The sequence below is a fragment of the Sapajus apella genome, unplaced genomic scaffold (assembly GCF_009761245.1).
Source record: "Sapajus apella isolate SASKATOON/1434 unplaced genomic scaffold, GSC_monkey_1.0 scaffold2, whole genome shotgun sequence".
NCBI lineage: Eukaryota > Metazoa > Chordata > Mammalia > Primates > Cebidae > Sapajus > Sapajus apella.
In genome coordinates this window covers 27,539,869-27,561,301 of record NW_022436942.1, presented here as the reverse complement: position 1 = coordinate 27,561,301, position 21,433 = coordinate 27,539,869, and the positions used below count along the sequence as shown (strand labels likewise).

Genomic DNA, 21,433 nt, shown 5'->3' with positions numbered 1-21,433 from the left:
TTTTTTTTTTTTTTTTTTTTTTGAGACAGAGTTTCACCCTTGTTACCCAGGGTGGAGTGCAATGGCGCGATCTCGGCTCACCGCAACCTCCGCCTCCTAGGTTCAGGCAATTCTCCTGCCTCAGCCTCCTGAGTAGCTGGGATTACAGGCATGCGCCACCATGCCCAGCTAATTTTTTTTTTGTAGTTTTAGTAGAGACGGGGTTTCACCATGTTGACCAGGATGGTCTCGATCTCTTGACCTCGCGATCCACCCGCCTCGGCCTCCCAAAGTGCTGGAGAGTCTTAGAATATATGGGATGTATCCCAGGGATAAGAGGATATTACTATATGTATAAAGGCAGGTTCTTTCACCATTTTTTTCAATATAATACCAAATAAATTCCTTTTCTTTGAAAATATGCCTACTGATGAGTGCCTTGCCCCTTTTTCCCCTTGATGCATCATCTGTGGTTTCCAGTTTGGTTTATTTAAAGTGACATCACATTTGTAAAGCTACCTGGATATATATATATATTTTTTTTTTTTGGAGATGGAGTCTCGCTCTGTTTCCCAGGCTGGAGTGCTGTGGCGCGACCTTGGCTCACTGCAACCTCCGCCTCCCGGGTTCAAGCGATTCTCCTGCCTCAGCCTCCCAAGTAGCTGGTGTAAGGTTAGCTGAGCAAAAGAAGAGTAGACTCAAAGTCAGGCAAGCAAGATTTATTAACCTGCCGGGCTGCCCCATAACAATCAGAGGAGGAGGCCCGGAGCTTACAAAACTAGGGATTTATATGGGGTGACAGGGGCATAAGGGAGTTTCAGGACTGAGCTATCTATTAGCTTGTAACAGGCACGGAGATAGTTTGTTAACTTTTGGCAGCCTTACAATACATTATCCTGTGACTTTCATAGCAGCAGTTTTTGAAAAACAGGATTTTACAAGTATGTGTAAAACAAGAATTTACAAGTATAGGTAACAAACATTTGTTTTCCCTGTCCTCCCACAGCTGCTCAAGTGGCTGTAATCCTGCTTTGCTTAATTGTAGCACGTCTGGCAGCCTTGCTGTGGCACCTAGCTAGGAGTTTCAGGAATGCAGCTGCAGAGCAATCAGAGTGGGGGGTCAGCTTGCACGGAGGGGGTTTTCTGAGGCAGCTTGTCCCTAACAGCTGGGGCTACAGGCATGTGCCACCTAGCCTGGCTAATTTTTTATAGTTTTAGTAGAGACAGAATTTCACAGTGTTAGCCAGGATGGTCTTGATCTCCTAACCTCAGGTGATCTGCCTGCCTCGGCCTCCCAAAGTGCTGGGATTACAGGCATGAGCCACCACACCTGTCCAAAGCTACCTGATTTTTAAATGATTTTTATGATTTCCCCCAGATCCCTTAAAGTTATCTCCCCCATGTCTAATAAAACAGAAGTATTTAAAGGTTAGCTTTTTTATTTGTTTTCAAAGTAATATTACATAAAGATATTTTGTCCTTTTTTTTTTTCCTAGATGGAGTCTCACCCTGTTGCCTAGCCTGGAGTGCAGTGGCAAGATCTCCCCTCTGCATCCTGGGTTCAAGCAATTCTCCTGCCTAAGCCTCCTAAGTAGCTGATACTACAGGTGCATGCCACCATGCCTGGCTAATTTTTGTATTTTTTAGTTTCACCATGTTGGCCAGGCTGGTCTCGAACTCCTGGCCTCACATGATCCACCCACCTCAGCCTCAGCCTCCCAAAGTGCTGGGATTACAGATGTGAGCCGTCCTCCTCAGCCTATGTGATGTATATTTATTTATCCATTTTGGGTGATTTTTGTCTGTTTAGAGACAGGGTCTTCCTCTGTTGCCCAGGATAGAGTGCAGTGACACTATTGTAGTTTATTGCAGCCTCAAATTCCTGGGCTCAAGTGATCCTCCCACTTCAGTTTCCTGAATAGCTAGGATTACAGATATTGTGACACTCTAAGCAGAGCCACATCCAGCTATTTTTTTTTTTTTTTTTTTTTAGAGACAGGATTCTGCTATGTTGCCCAGGCTGGTTACCAACTCCTGGTAAACTCTATAAAAGCAGAGAGTTTGGCCAGGCATGGTGGCTCACACCTGTAATCTCAGCACTTTGGGAGGCCAAGGTGGGCAGCCCACTTGAGGTCAGGAGTTCAGGACCACCCTGGCCAACATGCTGAAACCCCATTTCTGCTAAAAAATACAAATATTAGCCAGGCGTGTGGCAGGGGCCTCTTGTCCCAGCTACCTAGGAGGCTGAGGCCTAAGAATCTCTTGGACCTGAGAGGTGGAGGTTGCAGTGAGCCAAGATTGCACCACTGTACTCCAGCCTGGGTGACAGGGTGAGACCCTGTCTCACAAAAAAAAAAAAAAAAAGAAAAGAAAAAGAAGAAGAAGATGGAGGGGGCCACATGTCAAGGAATGCAGGTGGCCTTTAGAAGCTGAGAGTGGTCCCTGGCTGAGAGCCAGCAAGACATCAGCCCCATAACCACCAGGAACTAGATTCTGCCAACAACCTTAGTGAGCCTGGAAGTAGATTCTTCTCTATAGTCTCCAGATAAGACCCTAGCCCAGCCAACAGCCAACACCTTGATTCAGCTTTGTGGTACTCCAGCAGAGAACTCAGTCAAGCCGGTCTAGCCTTCTGACATAGAGAACTGTGAGATTATAAATAGATGTTGTTTTCAGGCTGGGTGTGGTAGCTCACACCTGTAATCTCAATACTTTGGGAGGCTGAGATGGACGGATCACCTGAGGTCAAGGGTTCAAGACCAACCTGGTCAACATGATAAAACCCCCTCTCTACTAAAAACACAAAAATTATCCAGGCATGGTGGCAGATACCTGTAATCCCAGCTACTTGAGAGGCTGAGGCAGGAGAATCACTTAAACCCAGGAGGTGGAGGTTGGAGTCAGCCGAGATCATGCAATTGCACTCCGGCCTGGGCAACAAGAGCAAAACTCCCTCTCAAAAATAAAGAAAGAAAAATAAATGGCTCATGTCTGTAATCCCAGCACTTTGGGAGGCCAAGGCTGGGGGATCACCTGAGATCAGAAGTTCAAGACCAGCCTGGCCAAAATGGCGAACCCTTGTCTCTACTAAAAATACAAAAATTAGCCAGGTGTGGTGACACATACCTGTAATCCCAGCTACTCTGGAGGCTGAGGCAGGAGAATTGCTTGAACCCAGGAGGTCGAGGTTGCAATGAGCTGATACCATGCCATTGCACTTCAGCCTGGGTGTCAGAGGGATACTCCCTCTCAAGAAAAAAAATAAATAAAACAAAATAAAATAAATAAATAGATGTTTTCAGCCACTAAATTTGTGATAATTTGTAATAGAAATCTAATAAGATATTAAATCAGTAGTCTTACAACTGTGTAAAAAAGGTTCACTGCTAAGCCAAATAATGTCACTGTGACTTTTCCTTTTATTTTCCCTATCCCTTGAGACTTTTTGTTTAACCCTAGTTAAGCAATTCTTACCCCAGTTAAGAATTGCTAGCCTGGCACTGTAGCTCATGCCTGTAATCCCAGGACTTTGGGATGCCTAGATTCCTTATAATCCCAGGACTTTGGGATATGCGTGTATTCCTTGAGCCCAGAAATTAGAGACCAGGCTGAACAACATGGGGAAATCGTGTCTTTACCAAAAAATAAAAAAAAAAGACAAAACCACACACACACACACAAATTAGCTAGGCGTGGTGGTGCACACACAAATTAGCTAGGCGTGGTGGTGCACACCCATAGTCCAAGCTACTCTGGAGGCTGAAGTGGGAGGATTGCTTGAGCCCAGGAGACAGAGGTTGCAGTGAGTTGAGATTGCCCACCACTGCACTCCAGCCTGGGCAATAGAGTGAGACTCTCTCTCAAAAAAAAAAATTGCTGAATTGTTTTCATTTGTTGGTTCTATATGTACCGATTGTTACTTCTTTCCCAGTAGCTCAACAGCACTGCCAAATGCCCAATGATTTTTTTTTCAATCACTCAAAACACAGCAATCTGTCAGTTCCATTTTTTCCCAAACTGCCTATCCTACTGTAGTTTAGACTGTTCATTCTCAAAACCTGTTGCATAACTATTGTTCTGCGACTTGCTTTTGCCTCCCTCCAAGGTAGTATTCCCTGTTTCCTGGATCCCATGTTTTCTTTCTTGGTTTACTCCCTCCCTTTCCTAGAATATGCCTAGAAGCTTTCTAAGAATGCATAGGAGGTATATTTATGAGTCCAGAATGGCTTTATTGTGCCCTCACATTTGATTGACAGTTTTTCCAGATAGGGAATTCTAAGTTGAAAATCATTTTCTGAGAATTTTGAAGCTATGTATTTATTGTCCTCTGGCTTCCAGTTACATTCCTTTGTATGTAACTAATTTCTTTGTTTCTGGAAGCTTTTTTTTTTTTTTTAGATGGAGTCTTGCTCTATCACCCAGGCTGGAGTGCAGTGGCACAATCTTGGCTCACTGCAACCTCTGCTTCCAGGGCTCAAGCAATCCTCTCACCTCAGCCTCCTTAGTAGGTGGGACTACAGGCACACACCACCATGCCTGGCTAATTTTTTATATTTTTTGTAGAGATGGGATCTTGCCATGTTGTTCAGGCTGATCTCAAACTTCTGGACTCAAAGCAATCCGCCTGCCTCAGCCTCCCAAAGTGCTAGGATTACAGGTGTGAACCACTTCACCCGACCTCTGGAAACTTTTGATTTTCTTTTTGTTCCATAGTATTCTGAAATTTCATAATGATGGAATTTATTGTAAGTCTTTTTTCATTCATTGTTATGAACACTCCATGAGCTCTTTCATTCTGGAAATTTATGCTTTCCATTTCTGAGAAATTTTAATTTTTTATTGTTTCTTTTCTTCTTTTTCAAACTACCATTTGTCAGCTATAAAATCTTCCAAATTGATCTTCGAACATTAATTTAGATATTATTATTAGTTGCTATTTTTGAGACAGGGTCTTGCTCTGTCACCCAGGCTGAAGTATAGTGGCACAATCATGGCTCATTGCAGCCTCAACTTCCCAGGCTCAAGAGATGCTACCAGCTCAGCCTTCCTGAGTAGCTGGGACTACAGATACAGTTACCATGACTGGATAATTTTTGTATTTTTTAGTAGAGACAGTCTCCTTATATTGGCCAGGCTGATCTCAAACTCCTAAGCTCAAGCAATCTGCCCACTTTGGCCTGCCAAAGTGCTGGGATTACAAGCGTGAGCCACCATGCCTGGCTTAATTTTCTTTATCATCATAATCATTATTATTATTATTATTATTTACTCTTTGGAAGCTTCCCTTAATTTTATCTTGCAACCTTGTGCTAATTGGCTATTGCTGTATAACAAATTACCCTAAAATATACAGGTTTATTACAACAAATATTTATTATTTTACAGTTTCTGTTAATCCAGAAGCAGTTTATCTAGATAATTCTGGCTTAGGATCTCTTTTTTTTTTTTTAGACAGAGTTTTTGCTCTTGTTGCTCAGGCTGGCATGATCTCGGCTCACTGCAACCTCCACCTCCTGGGTTCAAGGGATTCTTCTGCCTCAGCCTCCTGAGTAGCTAGGACTACAGGTGCGTGCCACCATGCCCAGCTAATTTTTGTATTTTTGTAGAGACTGGGTTTCACTATGTTGGCCAGGATGGTCTTGATCTCTTGACCTCGTGATCCACCCACCTCAGCCTCCCAAAGTGCTGGGATTACAGGCGTGAGCCACTGCGCCCAGCCAGGATCTTTCATATGGTTGGCAGACAGGATATCAGCAGGGGCTGTAGCCATATAATTGTTAGAGATTGCGTGGGGGCTGAAGGAGCCGTTTCCAGGATATCTGGGGGCCTCAGTTCCTTTGTGGGTATTGACAAGACACCCCAGTTTCTCACCATATGGACCTCCATAAGCTGTTTGAGTATTCGTATATGGCACCTAACTTTCTTCAGAGCAAGTGATCAGAGAGAAGGAAGAGAGTCAAAATGCATTTTTACTACCTAGTCTCAGAAGTGACTGTCATTTCACTTTTTCTATTTGTTAGAATTACTAAATCCAGGCTGGGCATGATGGCTTATGACTGTAATCCCAGCACTTTGGGAGGCCAAGGCGGGCAGATCACATGAGTTCAGGAGTTCGAGACCAGCCTGGTCAAAGTGGTGAAACTCCGTCTATACTAAAAGTACAAAATTTAGCTGGGCATGGTGGTGGGTGCCTGTAATTCTAGCTACTCAAGAGGCTGAGGCAGGAGAATTGCTTGAACCTGGGAGGTGGAGGTTGCAGTGAGCTGAGATTGTGCCACTGCACTCCAGCCTAGGCAGCAAGAGTGAAACTCCATCTCAAAAAACAAACAAAAATATAATTACTAAATATTACTAAATCCAGCCCATACTGAAGGGAAGGGGAATTAAGCTCCACTTCTTGTGGGGTTGTATATGAAAGAATTTGTGGAAATATATGAAAACCAGCACATCTTCATATCAGAATCTTTTTTTCTTTTCTCTCTTTTTTCTTCTTGCAGTAGATAAGAACATTTGATTTTGGTTATTATATTTTAATTTCGAAGGACCATTTTTGGTCCTCTGATTTTCCTTTTTTATACTTTGTCTCTTTTGTCCATGAATATTATACTTTATTTGAAGTTCTTTTATTTTCCTTGCATTGACTCTTTTTCCCTCTGAGCCCTTTTTCCTATGAGTTTATTTTGGTCTCCGTTTTTCTCAGTGATTACTTTCTTCAAATAACTAGTGATCCTTGGCTTTCCATTCTGATTTAAGAGTAAGGAGCCAAAAAAAGTTAACTAGAAGGTGATGGAAAGAGTTGTCCATTATGGGCTTCATTCCAGCTTTCCTCTGGATCTCTACAAATTCTCCAGGGAAGAATCCTATTATTGCTTCTCTGGGCATTGGTTATATGCTTATCTATTAGCATGCCAGGGGCTAGGACAGAAGAAGGTATTAAGGGTCTCAATTTTGAGGATCCTAATTTTTAACTTAATTGCCAGATTTTCTGTTCTACACCTGCGCCAGCTGTGTTAGTCAGTTCTCGCATTTCTTTAAAGAATTACCTGAGACTGGGTAATATATAAAGCAAAGAGGTTTAATTGTCTCATGGTTCCACAGGCTATACAGGAAGCGTGGTGGGGGAGCCTCAGGAAACATACGATCATGATGGAAGCAGGCACATCCTATGTGGCTGGAGTAGGAGAAAAAGAGAGGAAAGAAGGAGGTGTGAGTGGTACTACACACTTTTTAACAATAAGATCTTGTGAAAACTCACTATCACAAAAACAGCAAGGGGGAAATCAGACCCCATGATCTAATCACCTTTCACCAGTTACCTCCTCCAACACTGGAGATTACTGTTCAGTGTGAGGTTTGAGTGGGGACATAAATCCAAACCATATCACCAGCCTTCATGTCAAATCATAGCACCTGCAAGGCCTCCTAGATTCAGGTGCTCCAGAGAAATTTTACATTCCCTTTTTGGGGAAGGGTAATTTGCCTGGTTAACCCAGATGCTCTGACAGAGTTTCAGTGACTCCCTTCTTGTTCTCAGGCCTATTTCCTACACCTACCCTCTGTGATACCCATTACATTCCAAGTTTTGGGCCTCTCAGATGAATTAGCTCAATTCTAGATGTATCCTCCACTACAGAAACTTAGGTAAAAACATTCTTTACTCTGTTAGGTTAATTGCCACCCTTCTGTCCACTTGCATTTTCCAAAAGGTATTTCTACTGAAATACCTCATATGCTGTCATATCCTTGACCACTCTTTTTGCCCTGGAAGGTTAATGTCATTGTGATGAGGATGATGATGATATGTCATTTTAGCAAATTTGGGAGGAAAAGAAATTAAAGCCAATAAGGTCAATCTACCTTTTTTTTTTTTTTTTTGAGACAGAGTCTCACTCTGTCACCCAGGCGGGAGTGCAGTGGCATGATCTCGGGTCACCACAACCTCTGCCTCCTGGGTTCAAGCAATTCTCTTGCCTCAGCCTCCTGAGTAGCTGGGATTACAGGCACCAGCCACGCTGCTCGGTTAATTTTTATATTTTTAGTAGAGACGGGGTTTCACTGTGTTGGCCAAGCTGGTGTGGAACTCCTGACCTCGTGATCTGACCACCTCGGCCTCCCAAGGTGCTGGAATTACAGGCATGAGCCACCGTGCCTGGCCCAATCTACCATTTTTAAAAACTTTTCTTGCTAATGTAACTTCAAAATTATAGAAAATATGTAAGACTTGTAGAAATGATTTCTTTACACCTTTTAACCAAGTTAACTCATTGTTAATATTTTGCCACTCTCTTTTTTGCTTTGTCTCTACTATAATATCTACCTTTTCTCAGATAGTTGAGAAAAAGTTGCTCACATTATATCTCTTTCCCTCTGAATAAGCTTGTATCTCCTAAGAACAACTCACCATATAGATATTAAATTCAGCAAATCTTAACACTGATACAATGCTGTTATGTAAGCATCTACAGTGCATTTCTCAGTTTTGCCAATTGTCTCATAAATGTCTCTCTTTTTTTTTTTTTCTAGAGACAGGATTTCACCGTGTTGGCCAGGCTGGTCTTGAACTCCTGACCTTGTGATCTACCTGTCTCGGCCTCCCACAGTGCTAGGAGTACAGGCATGAGCCACTGTGAGTGGCTTTTTTTTTTTTTTTTTTTGAGACAGGGTCTCACTCTGTCTTCCAGGCTGTAGTACAATGAGGTAATCATGGCTCACTGCAGCCTAGACCTCCTGGGCGCAAGTGATTCTCCTACCTCAGCCTCCCAAAGTACTGGAATTATTGGCATGAACCACCACACCTGGCCAACTTTATTATTTATTTATTTTTTTTTTTTTTTTTAAGAGAGGAGGTCTCTGGCCAACATGGTGAAATCCAGTCTCTACTAAAAATACAAAAATTAGCCAGGCATGGTGGTGGGCGCCTGTAATCCAAGCTACTCAGGAGGCTGAGGTGGGAGGACTGCTTGAACCTAGGAGACAGGTTGCAGTGAACCAAGATCACGCCACTGCACTCCAGCCTGGGTGACAGAGTAAGACTCCATCTTAAAAATAAACAAATAAATAAAAATAAAAGCAATGAGGTCTTGCTATGTTGCCCGGGCTGTCCATTAATGTCTTTTAGAACAAAATTTTTCTTTCCAGGATCCAGTTAAGGATCAAGCATTGCATTTATTTAGTAAGCAGGTCTCTTTAGTCCCCTTTAATCTGGAATAGTTCCTCCACCTTTGTTTCATGATATTGACTTTTTTTTTTTTTTTTTTTTTGAGATGGAGTGATGTTCTTGTTGCCCAGGCTGGAGTGCAGTGGTTCACTGCAACCTCCAACTTCTGGGTTCAAGCAATTCTCCTGCCTCAGCCTCCCAAGTAGCTGGGATTACAAGCATGCGCCGCCACCACGCCCAGCTAATTTTGTACTTTTAGTAGAGATGGGGTTTCTCCATGTTGGTCAGGCTGGTCTCAAACTCCTGACCTCAGGTGATCTGCCCACCTTGGCCTCCCAAAGTGCTGGGATTACAGGCATGAGCCACGGTGCCCAGCCGATATTGACATTTTTGTAATAGTATAGGCAAGACATTGTGTAGAATATTCCATAATTTTTTTTCTGACATTTATCATTATTAGATCAAGGTTAATCATCTTTGGCAGGAATAAACAACATTATATCCTCAGTGCATCTTATTAGGAGACTCACGATGTCATTTTGTCCTATTACTGGTAATGTGAATTTTGACCACTTAAGGTATAATTGTTTGTTTTCTCCACTGTTAAATACCATTCTTCTTTTGTAACCAATAATAATTTCTGGTAAGATACTTTGGAAAAATGTAAGTATCCTATTCTTTTTTTTTTTAGACAGGGTCTCTGTTGCTCAGAATTCAGTGCAGTGGCACAATCACAGCTCACTGCAGCCCCGATCTCCCAGACTCAAGCAATTCTCCCACCTCAGCCTCCCAAGTAGCTGGGACTACAGGCGCATGCCACCACACTCAGCCAATTGTTTTGATTTCTAGTAGAGACAAGGTCTCATTATGTTGACCAGGATGGTCTCAAACTTCTGAGCTCAAGCGATTCTCCGGCCTCCGCCTCCCAAAGTGGTGGAATTACAGGTGTGAGCCATTGCATCCAGCCAACTACCTTATTCTTCATCAAACTTTCACCCACTAATTTTAGTATCTATTGATGGTTTTGTGTGAATTTGTTATTTCTGTGATAATTGCAAAATGGTGATTTTCTAACTCCAATCCATTTTAACTCAAAGTTTTTTATTTTTCCTTTTTTTTATTATTACTTTAACTCAAAGTTTACTACAATTTTTAAAAGTGCTATTTTGTAGACAGGTCTCACTTGTTGCCCAGGTTGGTCTCAAGCTCCTGGCCTCAAACAATCCTTCTGCCTGGGCCTCCCAAAGCACAGATTACAGGCATGAGCCAGCTCACCTAGCCCCCAGCTTTTGTGGCCCACCTTTTTTGAGCTTTTTCAAACATTCGGTTTCATGTTTGTAAAAGCCACTGCCCTTTTTCTCCACACATATTCCATCAGTTCAAATATTTCATTAGGCTGGCTGCAGTGGCTCACGCCTATAATCCCAGCATTTCGGAGGCTAAGGCGGGCCAATTGCTTGAGCCCAGGAGTTCAAGACCAGCCTGGGCAACATGGTGAAACCCTGTCTTTACTAAAAATACAAAAATTAGGCTGGGCACGGTGACTCATACCTGTAATCCCAACACTTTGGGAGGCTGAGGAGGGCGGATCACTTGAGATCAAGAGTTCAAGACCAGCATGGCCAACATAGCAAAACCCTGTCTCTACTAAAAAAAAAAAAAAAATTAGTCAGGCATGGTGGCAAGCACCTGTAGTCCCAGCTACTTGGGAGGCTGAGGTCGGAGGATTAAAGCTGCAGTGAGCCATGATTGCATCACTGCACTCCATCGTGGGCAGCAGAGCGAGACCCTGTCAAAAAAACCCAAAACCAAAAACAATCAAATATTATTTCATTAAATTACAAAATTGAAGGTACATAGTAAAACTAACATAAATTGTTGGGGGAGAAGGAGAATCACAACTGACTGCTGGTAAGCATGAATTAAAACTTGTGAGGCTGGCCTCGGTGGCTCACACCTGTAATCCTGACACTTTGGGAGGCCAAGGTGGGCAGATTGCCTGAGCTCAGGAGTTCAAGACCAGCCTGGGCAACATGGCAAAACCCCATCTCTATTAAAAATAAAAAAAAAATAGCCGAGCATGGTGGCACTAGCCTGTAATCTCAGCTACTTGGGAGGCTGAGGCATGAGAATCGCTTCAACTAGGAGGTGGAGGCTGCAGTGAGCTGAGACTGCACCACTGTACTACAGCCTGGGTGATGGGGTAAGATGCTGTTTGCCAAAAATAAAAAATGAAAAACAATTTTAAAAAACCTGTGGGCACTAGTGGGCTGGCCAGGCACAGTGGCATGTGCCTATAATCCTGGCACTTTGGGAGGCCGAGGCAGGCAGACTCCTTGAGCTCAGGAGTTTGACACCAGCCTAGCCAACATTGTGAAACCCCATCTCTACTAAAAATACAAAAATTAGCTAGGCATGGTGGCACACGCCTGTAATTCCACCTACTGGGGAGGTTTAAGTGGGAGAATCGCTTGAACCTGGGAGGCGGAATTTGCAGTGAGCCAAGATTGTGCCACTGCACTTCAGCCTGGGCGACAAGAGTGAGACTCTATCTCAAAATAATAATAATAATAAAGAAAAAGAAGAAAAAGAAGGAGGGAGGAGGAGGAAGAGGGGAGGGAGGAGGAGGAAGAGGAGAGGGAGGAGGAGGAGGGAGAAAGAAGCAGAAGAAGCAAAAGAAGAAAAAGGAGGAGGAGGAGAAGAACATACAAAAGAGGAAGCCATAGATCAATGTAAATATGAGTGAACAAACCCCACGGGCAGATCAAATTTAAAAATATTTTAGAGGCCAGGCACGGTGGCTCACACCTATAATCCCAGCACTTTGGGAGGCTGAGACAGGCGGATCACCTGAGGTCGGGAGTCTGAGACCAGCCTGACCAACATGGAGAAACCCTGTCTCTACTAAAAATACAAAATTAGCCAGGTGTGGTGGTGCATGCCCGTAATCTCAGCTACATGATAAGCTCAGGCAGGGGAATCACTTAAACCCCAGAGTTGGAAGTTGTGGTGAGCTGAGATCATGCCATTGCACTCCAGCCTGGCCAACGAGTGCAACTTCATCTCAAAAATATATATATATATATATAATATTTCTATAAGATATATAATAATATATCATATAATATGTTACATATTATATATGTTATATATGATATATTCCTATATAATATATTAGGAATTATATAAATATATATTATGTATGTATAATACATATATTATGTGTATTTATAGATAAAGAATGGGCCGAGCACAACAGCTCATGCCTGTAATACCAGCACTTTGGGAGGCCGAGGGGGGCAGATTACCGGAGGTGAGGAATTTGAGACCAACCTGGCCAACAAGGTGAAACCCCATCTCTACTAAAAATAAAAAAAAATAGCCATGGGTGATGGTAGGTGCCTGTATTTTGATAAGCCAAAATACAGAATTTTGAGAGGCCAAGACTGGCGGATTGCTTCAGCCCAGGAGTTTGTGGCCAGCCTGGACAACATAGTGTATTTTCATCTCTACAGAAAATAGAAAAATTAGTCAAGTGTGGTTGGTAGCACAGACCTGTAATACCAGCTACTCGGGAGGCTAAGGCACAATAATTGCTCTGGAGGCAGGAGGTTGTAATTCTTTGTAAATTAAGAATAAAAAGATGTTTCTTAGCATAATAAACACCTCCCTCCTCACATCATACACAAAATAAATTCTAGAGGCTGAGGCAGGCAGATCATTTGAGTTCAGGAGTTTGAGACCAGCCTGAACAACATGCTGAAACCCCGTCTCTACTAAAAATACAAAAAAATTATCTGGCCTGGCCAGGCACAGTGGCTCACACCTGTAATCCCAGCACTTTGGGAGGCCGAGGCGGGCGAATTACGAAGTCAGAAGATCGAGACCATCCTGGGTAATATAGTGAAACCCTGTATCTACTAAAAATACAAAAAATTAGCCGGGTCTGGTGACATGTGACTGTAGTCCCAACTACTCAGGAGGCTGAGGTAGGAGAATTGCTTGAACCTAAGAGGCGGAGGTTGCAGTGAGCAGAGATGGTGCCACTGCACTCCAGCCTGGGCAACAGAGCAAGACTCCATCTCAAAAACATATTAGCTGGGCATGGTGGTGCACGCCTTTAGCCCAGCTACTTGAGAGGCTGAGACCGGAGAATTGCTTGAACCCAAGAGGTGGATGTTGCAGAGAGCCAAGATTATACCACTGCACTTCAGCCTGGGCAATAGAACGAGACTCTGTCTCAATCAATCAATCCATCAATCAATCCATCAATCAATCCATCAATTTCAGATGAATTAGAAAGTTCAATAAATAAAATTACACAAAAATTAGAAGAAAACAGTATTTGTATAATCTTAGCATGGTTTTGCAAATCTTTCCTTATTAGACATTAAGCCCAGAAGCCTAAAAGAAAATATTGACAATTTTTACTAAAAAATAATTTGTGTATCAAATGACATCATAAAGTTGCTGGGTGCGGTGTCTCACACCTGTAATCCTAGAACTTTGGGAGGCCAAGGTGGGCAGATCACCAGGTCAGAAGTTCAAGACCAGCCTGGCCAACGTAGTGAAACCCCGTCTCTACTAAAAATATAAAAATTAGCCAGACGTGATGGTGGGCGCCTGTAGTCACAGCAACTCAGGAGGCTAAGGCAGGAGAAACACTTGAACCCAGGAGGCGGAGGTTGCAGTGACCTGAGATCACCCCATTGTACTCCAGCCTGGGCAACAAGAGTGAAACTCCGTCTGAAAAAAAAAAGGCATCATGAAGTTAAATCAAGAGAGAAACTGAGCCAGGTACGGTGGCTCACACCTGTAATCCCAGCACTTTGGGAGGCCGAGGTGGGTGGATTGCTTGAGGCCAGGAGTTCCAGACCAGTCTGACCAACATGGTGAAACCCCTTCTCTACTAAAATTACAAAAAACTTAGCTGGGTGTGGTGGCGTGCACCTGTAGTCCCAGCTACTTGGGAGGCTGAGGCAGGGGAATTGCTTGAACCAGTGAGGTGGAGGTTGCAGTGAGCCAAGATCATGCCACTGCACTCCAGCCTGGGTGACAGATCAAGACTTCATCTTGAATAAGAAAAAAGAGAGAGAGACTGAGAGAAAATATTTGCCATATATAAATGGGTGTATATATACACACACATATACACACATATATAAACCCATACATACTGATATATTCATATGTATAAATCATGTAGGCAATAATATTTAGAATATATAAAAAGCTTCTAAGTAAAGCACCAAGCCAGACTCCCTGTCTAATCCAACATCAAGTATTTATTTATCGAGAATTGATTGTGCCAGCCACTGTGTAAGACACCGGAAATACAACAGTGATACAACACAGGCAATAAAACAAGTAAATAAATAAACAAGGTATAAATTGTGCCAAGAGCAGGGGAGAAAATAAAGGGGCAGTGCAATAGAACAGAAGTCCTAAGCTACTGGCCTGGGACCCAGATGTAACCTGATGACATGCTCAGCTTGCAGAGTGCTTTTTACAAAAAAATTTAGACCAACATCTAAAAATCCAGAGATTTCATGTAAAACAAACATTTTTGACTTCTCTTTAAAAATTAGATTTGAGGGGCCAGGCCAGATCACAAGGTCAGGAGATCGAGACCATCCTGGCCAATATGGTGAAACCCCATCTCTACTAAAATACAAAAAACTAGCCAGGCATGATGGTGGGTGCTGGTAGTTCCAGCTACTTGGGAGGCTGAGGCAGGAGAATTGTTTGAACCTGGGAGGCAGAGGCTGCAGTGAGCCGAGAACACACTACTGCACTCCAGCCTGGGCAACAGAGCGAGACTCCCTCTCAAAAAAAAAAAAAAAAAAGATTTGGGGGCCAGGAGTGGAAGCTCACACCTGTAATCCAAGCACTTTGGGAGGCCGAGGTGGGCGGATCCCAAGGTCAGGATTTTGAGACCAGCCTGGCCAATATGGCGAAACCCCATCTGTACTAAAAATACAAAAATTAGCTGGGCATGGTGGTGTGCACCTGTAATTCCAGCTGCTCAGAAGGATGAGGCAGGAGAATCGCTTGAACCCCGGAGGCGGAGGTTGCAGTGAGCCTAGATGGCGCCACTGAACTCCAGCCTAGGCAACAGAGCAAGACTCCAACTCAAAAAAAGAAAAAAAAAAATAGATTTGGCCACACTGGCCCTAAACTGTGCCTCTAAATGACAACAAAAAAAGCGGCAACTACCCCTTCAGATGGTACAGGTTTCTTACTCAGCTTGCTTTACTCATAAGCATTATCTGCCTGGCCCTTATGGACAACTGAGTTGGAAGATGCCATAATGAAGAGTAAAGGCCCACTTTATTTTTTTTTTTTTAATTTAAAAACTTTTTTCTTTTTTGGAGAGGCAGGGTCTTTTTATGTTCCCCAGGCTGGTCTTAAACTGGGCTCAAGTGATTCTTCTGCCTCAGCCTCCCAAAATGCTGAGATTACAGGCATAAGCCACTATGCCCAACAAGAGGCCCTTTTTAGATAGAGAATTCAGTGACATCATGTTTGAGCAACAGTCTGAAAAATGAGGAGCTTGTCATGTATAGAGCTAAGCCTAGAGCTTCATCTTCATAAGAGCAGATTCAAAATCTAGAAAAAAATTCAAAGCCAAAACTGCAGCAGGACACCTCTACTCCCCACTTTGATCAGACTGCTTTCATTGCATCCCAGCCCCTGAAATTCATCTCCCAGTTCTGATAGCCTTTTTAATTGTGCAGACCCTAACATAGCTATGCACTGTGCCCATTATCCATTATCTCATAACAAAAGGAACCATAGAATTGTATTTCTGACACCACTATGCTTTCCACAAAGACATTCAGGCAACTTGACTACCCTCTGCCAAGTTTGGCTTCAACCACATCATTCAATCTTCCACCTGAAAATTACATTCAATAGTAATTTTTTTCTATTCCTCGTATTTCCTTAAAGCTGCTTGAATTGCCCCAGATTTGAAGTCTGGCCCCACATGGCCAAGCTGTGAGACACATAGGCTGACCTCTATGAGTTTATTATAAGGCCATGAAAAGTGTTGTGCTCCAGAGAAACCTGTCAAGACAAAGGTGACTGTACTTGGCTTTTATCTAAGATGTTTAGTCTTCCTATAGTGATGAGTACCATAACCACAGTTGTCAAGTGGGAACTCGGGGCAGCCTGACAATCCTATCACCTTCCCCTAATCACTCTCCCAATCCTCAAGTCAACTATTTCACATCTCTCTCCTTGAATCTCTAAAGCCCCTCTCCCATCCTCATTCTTTTTTTTTTTTCCCCTTAAATTCTTTTTTTTTTTTTTTTTTACTTTTTTTTATTGCATTTTAGGTTTTGGGGTACATTTGAAGAACATGCAAGATAGTTGCATAGGTACACACATGGCAGTGTGATTTGCTGCCTTCCTCCCCTTCACCTATATCTGACATTTCTCCCCATGCTATCTCTCCCCAACTCCCCACCCCCCACAGTCCCTCCTCCATTTCTCCCCAACAGACCCCTGTGTGTAGTGCTCCCCTCCCTGTGTCCATGTGTTCTCATTGTTCAACACCCGCCTATCAGTGAGAACATGCGGTGTTTGATTTTCTGTTCTTGTGTCAGTTTGCTGAGAGTGATGGTTTTCAGGTTCATCCATGTCCCTACAAAGGAGCTCATCGTTTTTGATGGCTGCATAATATTCCATGGTGTATATGTGCCACCATCCTCATTCTGAGCTAAATTTCTTGCTCCTTATTTCACTAAGAAAATTAGAAGGAATCAGAAGAGACTTTCCATCATCACATCTAACATTCCTCTCCATTCCCTCTGGTTCAATGAATAAACTGATTCTATTTGTGTGCTGGACCCCATCCCTTCTCATCTACTCAAGGATTTTGCTCCTAAAACTATCACCTTCTCCCTCATGATTCTCCTTCTTCCCAGATCATTTCCATCAGTATACAAATATGCTATAATCTCTTCCATCTGGCAGGGGAAGGACAAGGAAAGAAACCTCCTTTGGCCACATGGTCCCCTCATGCTATTGCCCTCATTTCTTTCTTTACCCTCCTCTCTCCATTACCATCCTGATTATCAAAACTCCTGGAAAGAGAAGTTTATACTCACAGTCTAGAAAAAAAAAATGCCAATTGCCCTTGCTTTAAGTTCATTATCACCAAACTCAAGTGGGTCTTGTTGCCCGCTTGAGTTTAGTGATTATTGCTGCCCAGAAGTCAAACTGCATTTCCCTGTTCCATTCACTCCCCTACTCTCCTGGAGGCCTTTTTCTACCTTCTCCTGTTTCTTCAAACCTCCAATACCTCCTCCCCATCCTCATTCTCATATAATGAGTTGCCTTCTATTTCACAGAGAAAACAAGCAACTAGTAGATAATTTCCATAAGCTCTCACAAACCACATCTATCTATCTACCTGCATCTGTGTCCATATATTTCCTATTATCATGAAAGAATGGGCCACACACCTACTAAGACAAATCCCCTCCGCTTATGAACAGATCCCATTTCTTTTTGCCTTCTCCAAAGCACCGCTCTAATAATTCTTCTCACTCTTGCATTAATTTTTCCATCTATAAATTCCTATTCCGGCTGGGCCCAGTGACTCACACCTGTAATCTCAGCACTTTGGGAGGTGGAGGCAGGTGGATCACTTGAGGCCAGGAGTTCAAGACTAACCTGACCAACTGGTGAAACCCTATCTCTTCTAAAAATACAAAAATTAGCTGCGCGTGGTGGTACACACCTGTAGTCCCAGCTACTTGGGAGGCTGAGGCAGGAGAATCACTTGAACCCAGAAGGCAAAGGTTGTGGTGACCTGAGATCACACCACTGCACTCCAGCCTGGGTGACAGAGCAAAACTCAGTCTCAAAAAAACAAAATTTTTTTCTTCCATCTTAAAACCCCACATTTCCTATTTCCCTGATCCCCATACAGCAAAATTCCTTGTAAGAGTTGTCTGTTTTGTTACCTGAGTGCAGTGGTGGGCGCCTGTAATCCCAGCTCCTCCAGAGGCTGAGGCAGCAGAATTGCTTGAACCTGGGAGGTGGAGGTTGCAGCGAGCCGAGATTGCACCACTGTACTCCAGGCCAGGTGACAGAGTGAAACTCTGTCTCAAAAAAAAAAAAAAAAAAAAGAGTTGTCTGTTTTGGCCGGGCACAGTGGCTCACTCCTGTAATCCTAGCACTTTGGGAGGCCGAGGTGGGGTGGTCATCTGAGGTTGGGAGTTTGAGACCAGCCTGACCAACACAGAGAAACCGGTCTCTACTAAAAATACAAAATTTACCAGGCATGGTGGCGCATCCCTGTAGTCCCAGCTACTTGGGAGGCTGAGGCAGAATTGTTTGAACTCGGGAGACAGAGGTTTCAGTGAGCCGAGATCGCACCATTGCCCTCCAGCCTGGGCAACAAGAGCAAAACTCCATCTCAAAAAGAAAAAAGAGTTGTCTGTTTTTTCTCTCTGGTTCTTCAGCCATTCTCTCTTGAGCCCACACCAACCCAGGCTCTTGCCATCACCACACCATTAAAACTGCTTTGGCAGGGCGTGGTGGCTCACACCTGTAATCCCAGCACTTTAGGAGGCTGAGGAGGGTAGATCACGAGGTCAGGAGTTCAAGACCCGTTTGGCCAAGATGGTGAAACCACATCTCTACTAAAAATACAAAAATTAGCCAGGTGTGGTGGTGGGCGCATGTAATCCCAGCTAATTGGGAGGCTGAGGCAGAGAACTAGTTGAACCCGGGAGGTGGAGGTTGCAGGGAGCCGAGATCATGCCACTACATTCCAGCTTGGGCGACAGAGCAAGACTGCATCTCAAAAAACCTAACAAACAAAAACTGCTTCAGGCTGGGTGCAGTGGCTCAGGTCTGTAATCCCAGTACTTTCGGGGGCTGAGGCAGGAGAATCACTTCAGTTTAGGAGTTTTAGACCAGCCTGGGCAACAGAAAAAGACCTCGTCTGTATTAAAACTCAAAAAAATTAGCTGGGCATGGTGACACACACCTGTAGTTCCAGCTATTAGGGAGACTAAGGAGAGAGGATTGCTTGAACCTAGGAGATCCAGGATGCATTAAGCTATAATCACGAAACTACACTCCAACCTGAGCAACAGAATGAGACTTTCTCTCTCTCAAAACAAAACAAAGCAAAACCCTGCTGTATCCATTCACCAATGACTCACATATTGCTAAGTTAAATGGTAAACTCTTAGTTCTTATATTATTTAACATATGGGCAGTAAAATCCAACAGAGCTCAGTTGATTATTAATCCTGGTGCTGCTGCTGAGGTTGCTTGAAATACGTGGCTAGCTGGAAGGGTTTGAGTTTATGGACCACCATGGGGAACATACCTCATACTTTTCTTTTTTCTTTTTATCTTTTTTGAGACCCAGTTTTGCTCTTGTCACCCAGGCTGAAGTGCAATAGTGAGATCTCAGCTCACTGCAACCTCCACCTCCCAGGTTTAACCAATTCTCCTGCCTCAGCCACTTATAGGCATGAGTCACCGTGCCCGGCCACATCATACTTTTCTATTACTTCAGAACTGGTTTGGGAAATTCACAACGGAGGGCAGGTAGATTATGGGCAAAATACAGTATTCTCTTCATCTCTTAGCAAGCCTACATCTACCTTGCTTACTTTGGTCTTTCTCATCCCAAATTCTATGTCCCTTAATTCAGGGAACCCACAGTTCCTGAATCTCTACTCACCCTTTTCCACAAGCCAAACAATCTCGAAAGACTCTCCTTTGTCTCCAGAATGGGTCACTGGTCCCAGTTTCTTTCTGGTTTATTTCACCTTGTTGATACATTCATTCAAACTGTTTGACTCCTTTCTGTCCATCTGCTTTTAGCACTTCAACCATTCTGTGGTTCACATCAGCCACATTCTTGCCTGGTCCCTTAGCTAGGCCTTTAACAACTATAAAAATGAACTATTGGCCGGGCGCGGTGGCTCACGCCTGTAATCCCAGCACTTTGGGAGGCCGAGGCGGGTGCATCACGAGGTCAAGAGATCGAGACCATCCTGGTCAACATGGTGAAACCCCGTCTCTACTAAAAATACAAAAAATTAGCTGGGCATGGTGGCGCATGCCTGTAATCCCAGCTACTCAGGAGGCTGAGGCAGGAGAATTGCCTGAACCCAGGAGGCCGAGGTTGCGGTGAGCCGAGATTGCGCCATTGCACTCCAGCCTGGGTAACAAGAGCGAAACTCCGTCTCCAAAAAAAAAAAAAAAAAAAATGAACTATTAAGGCCAGGCGTGGTGGCTCACACCTATAATCCCAGCACTTTGGGAGGCTGAGGTGGGCAGATCACAAGGTCAGACACTCAAGACCAGCTTGGCCAACATGGAAAAACCCCGTCTCTACTAAAAATACAAAAATTAGCTGGGCATGGTGGTGTGCACCTGTAATCCCAGCTCTTCAGGAGGCTGAGGCAGGAGAATCTATTGAACCCAGGAGGCGGAAGTTGTGAGCTGAGTTCATGCCATTGCACTCCAGCCTGGGCAACAGAGCAAGACTCCATCTTGGAAGAAAGAAATGAACCTATTAATATTCATACTTCTCATTCTTAACACTCTTACTATCATGATATTTTTAAGTCATTCACAATTTTTCCTTGAAGAACGACAGGCTTTTATTTCCTCCTAGTAGGTGTGAGTGCATTAACATTCAACTCAAAAGGGCCCACTCAAGCTTTCCTTATTATAGTCACAGTGAAAACTCACAGAGGTGAGTCAACACATGTAATCAAACATTCTGCCAGTCCCTGCCTCCTTCCTTTCTTTTCCTCCTGATAAAGAATCAAAATACAAAAGCCAAAGAGGAAAATGGGTGTGGGGAACATAGTTTGGTATATCCTTGACTTCAGAAACTCAGTTTAAGCCAAGTGCAACAGTTCATACTTGTAATCCCAGCACTTTGGGAGGCTGAGGCAAGAGGATTGCTTGAGCCCAGGGGTTTCAGACCAGCTTGTCTCTACAAAAAATTAGCCAGGTGTGGTGGTGGTGGTGCATGCCTTTGGTCCCAGCTACTTTGGAGGCTGTGGTGGGAGGATCACTTGAGCCCAGGAGGTTGAGACTGCAAATGAGTATGATTGCACTACTACACCCCACCCTAGTGACAGAGTGAGACTGACTCAAAAACAAAAAGAAACTCAGTTTATCAAGCATCCAAAGATGTTCAAATTCAGGAGGCTAACTCACATGAAGCAAATTCATAGTGCCTCAGTTTCCTCACCTATAAATGGAGACAATAATGTCTGCCTTATAGACTTAATGTAGAAAGGCTGG

The 21,433-nt window shown here is 43.5% G+C and overlaps 1 protein-coding gene across 1 annotated transcript in view; it reads left to right on the top strand.

The window, feature by feature from the left end:
- TEX49 (testis expressed 49) overlaps positions 1-21,433 on the top strand; it is a 36,127-nt gene that overhangs the window by 932 nt on the left and 13,762 nt on the right. The gene's annotated exons all lie outside the window — the stretch shown is intronic.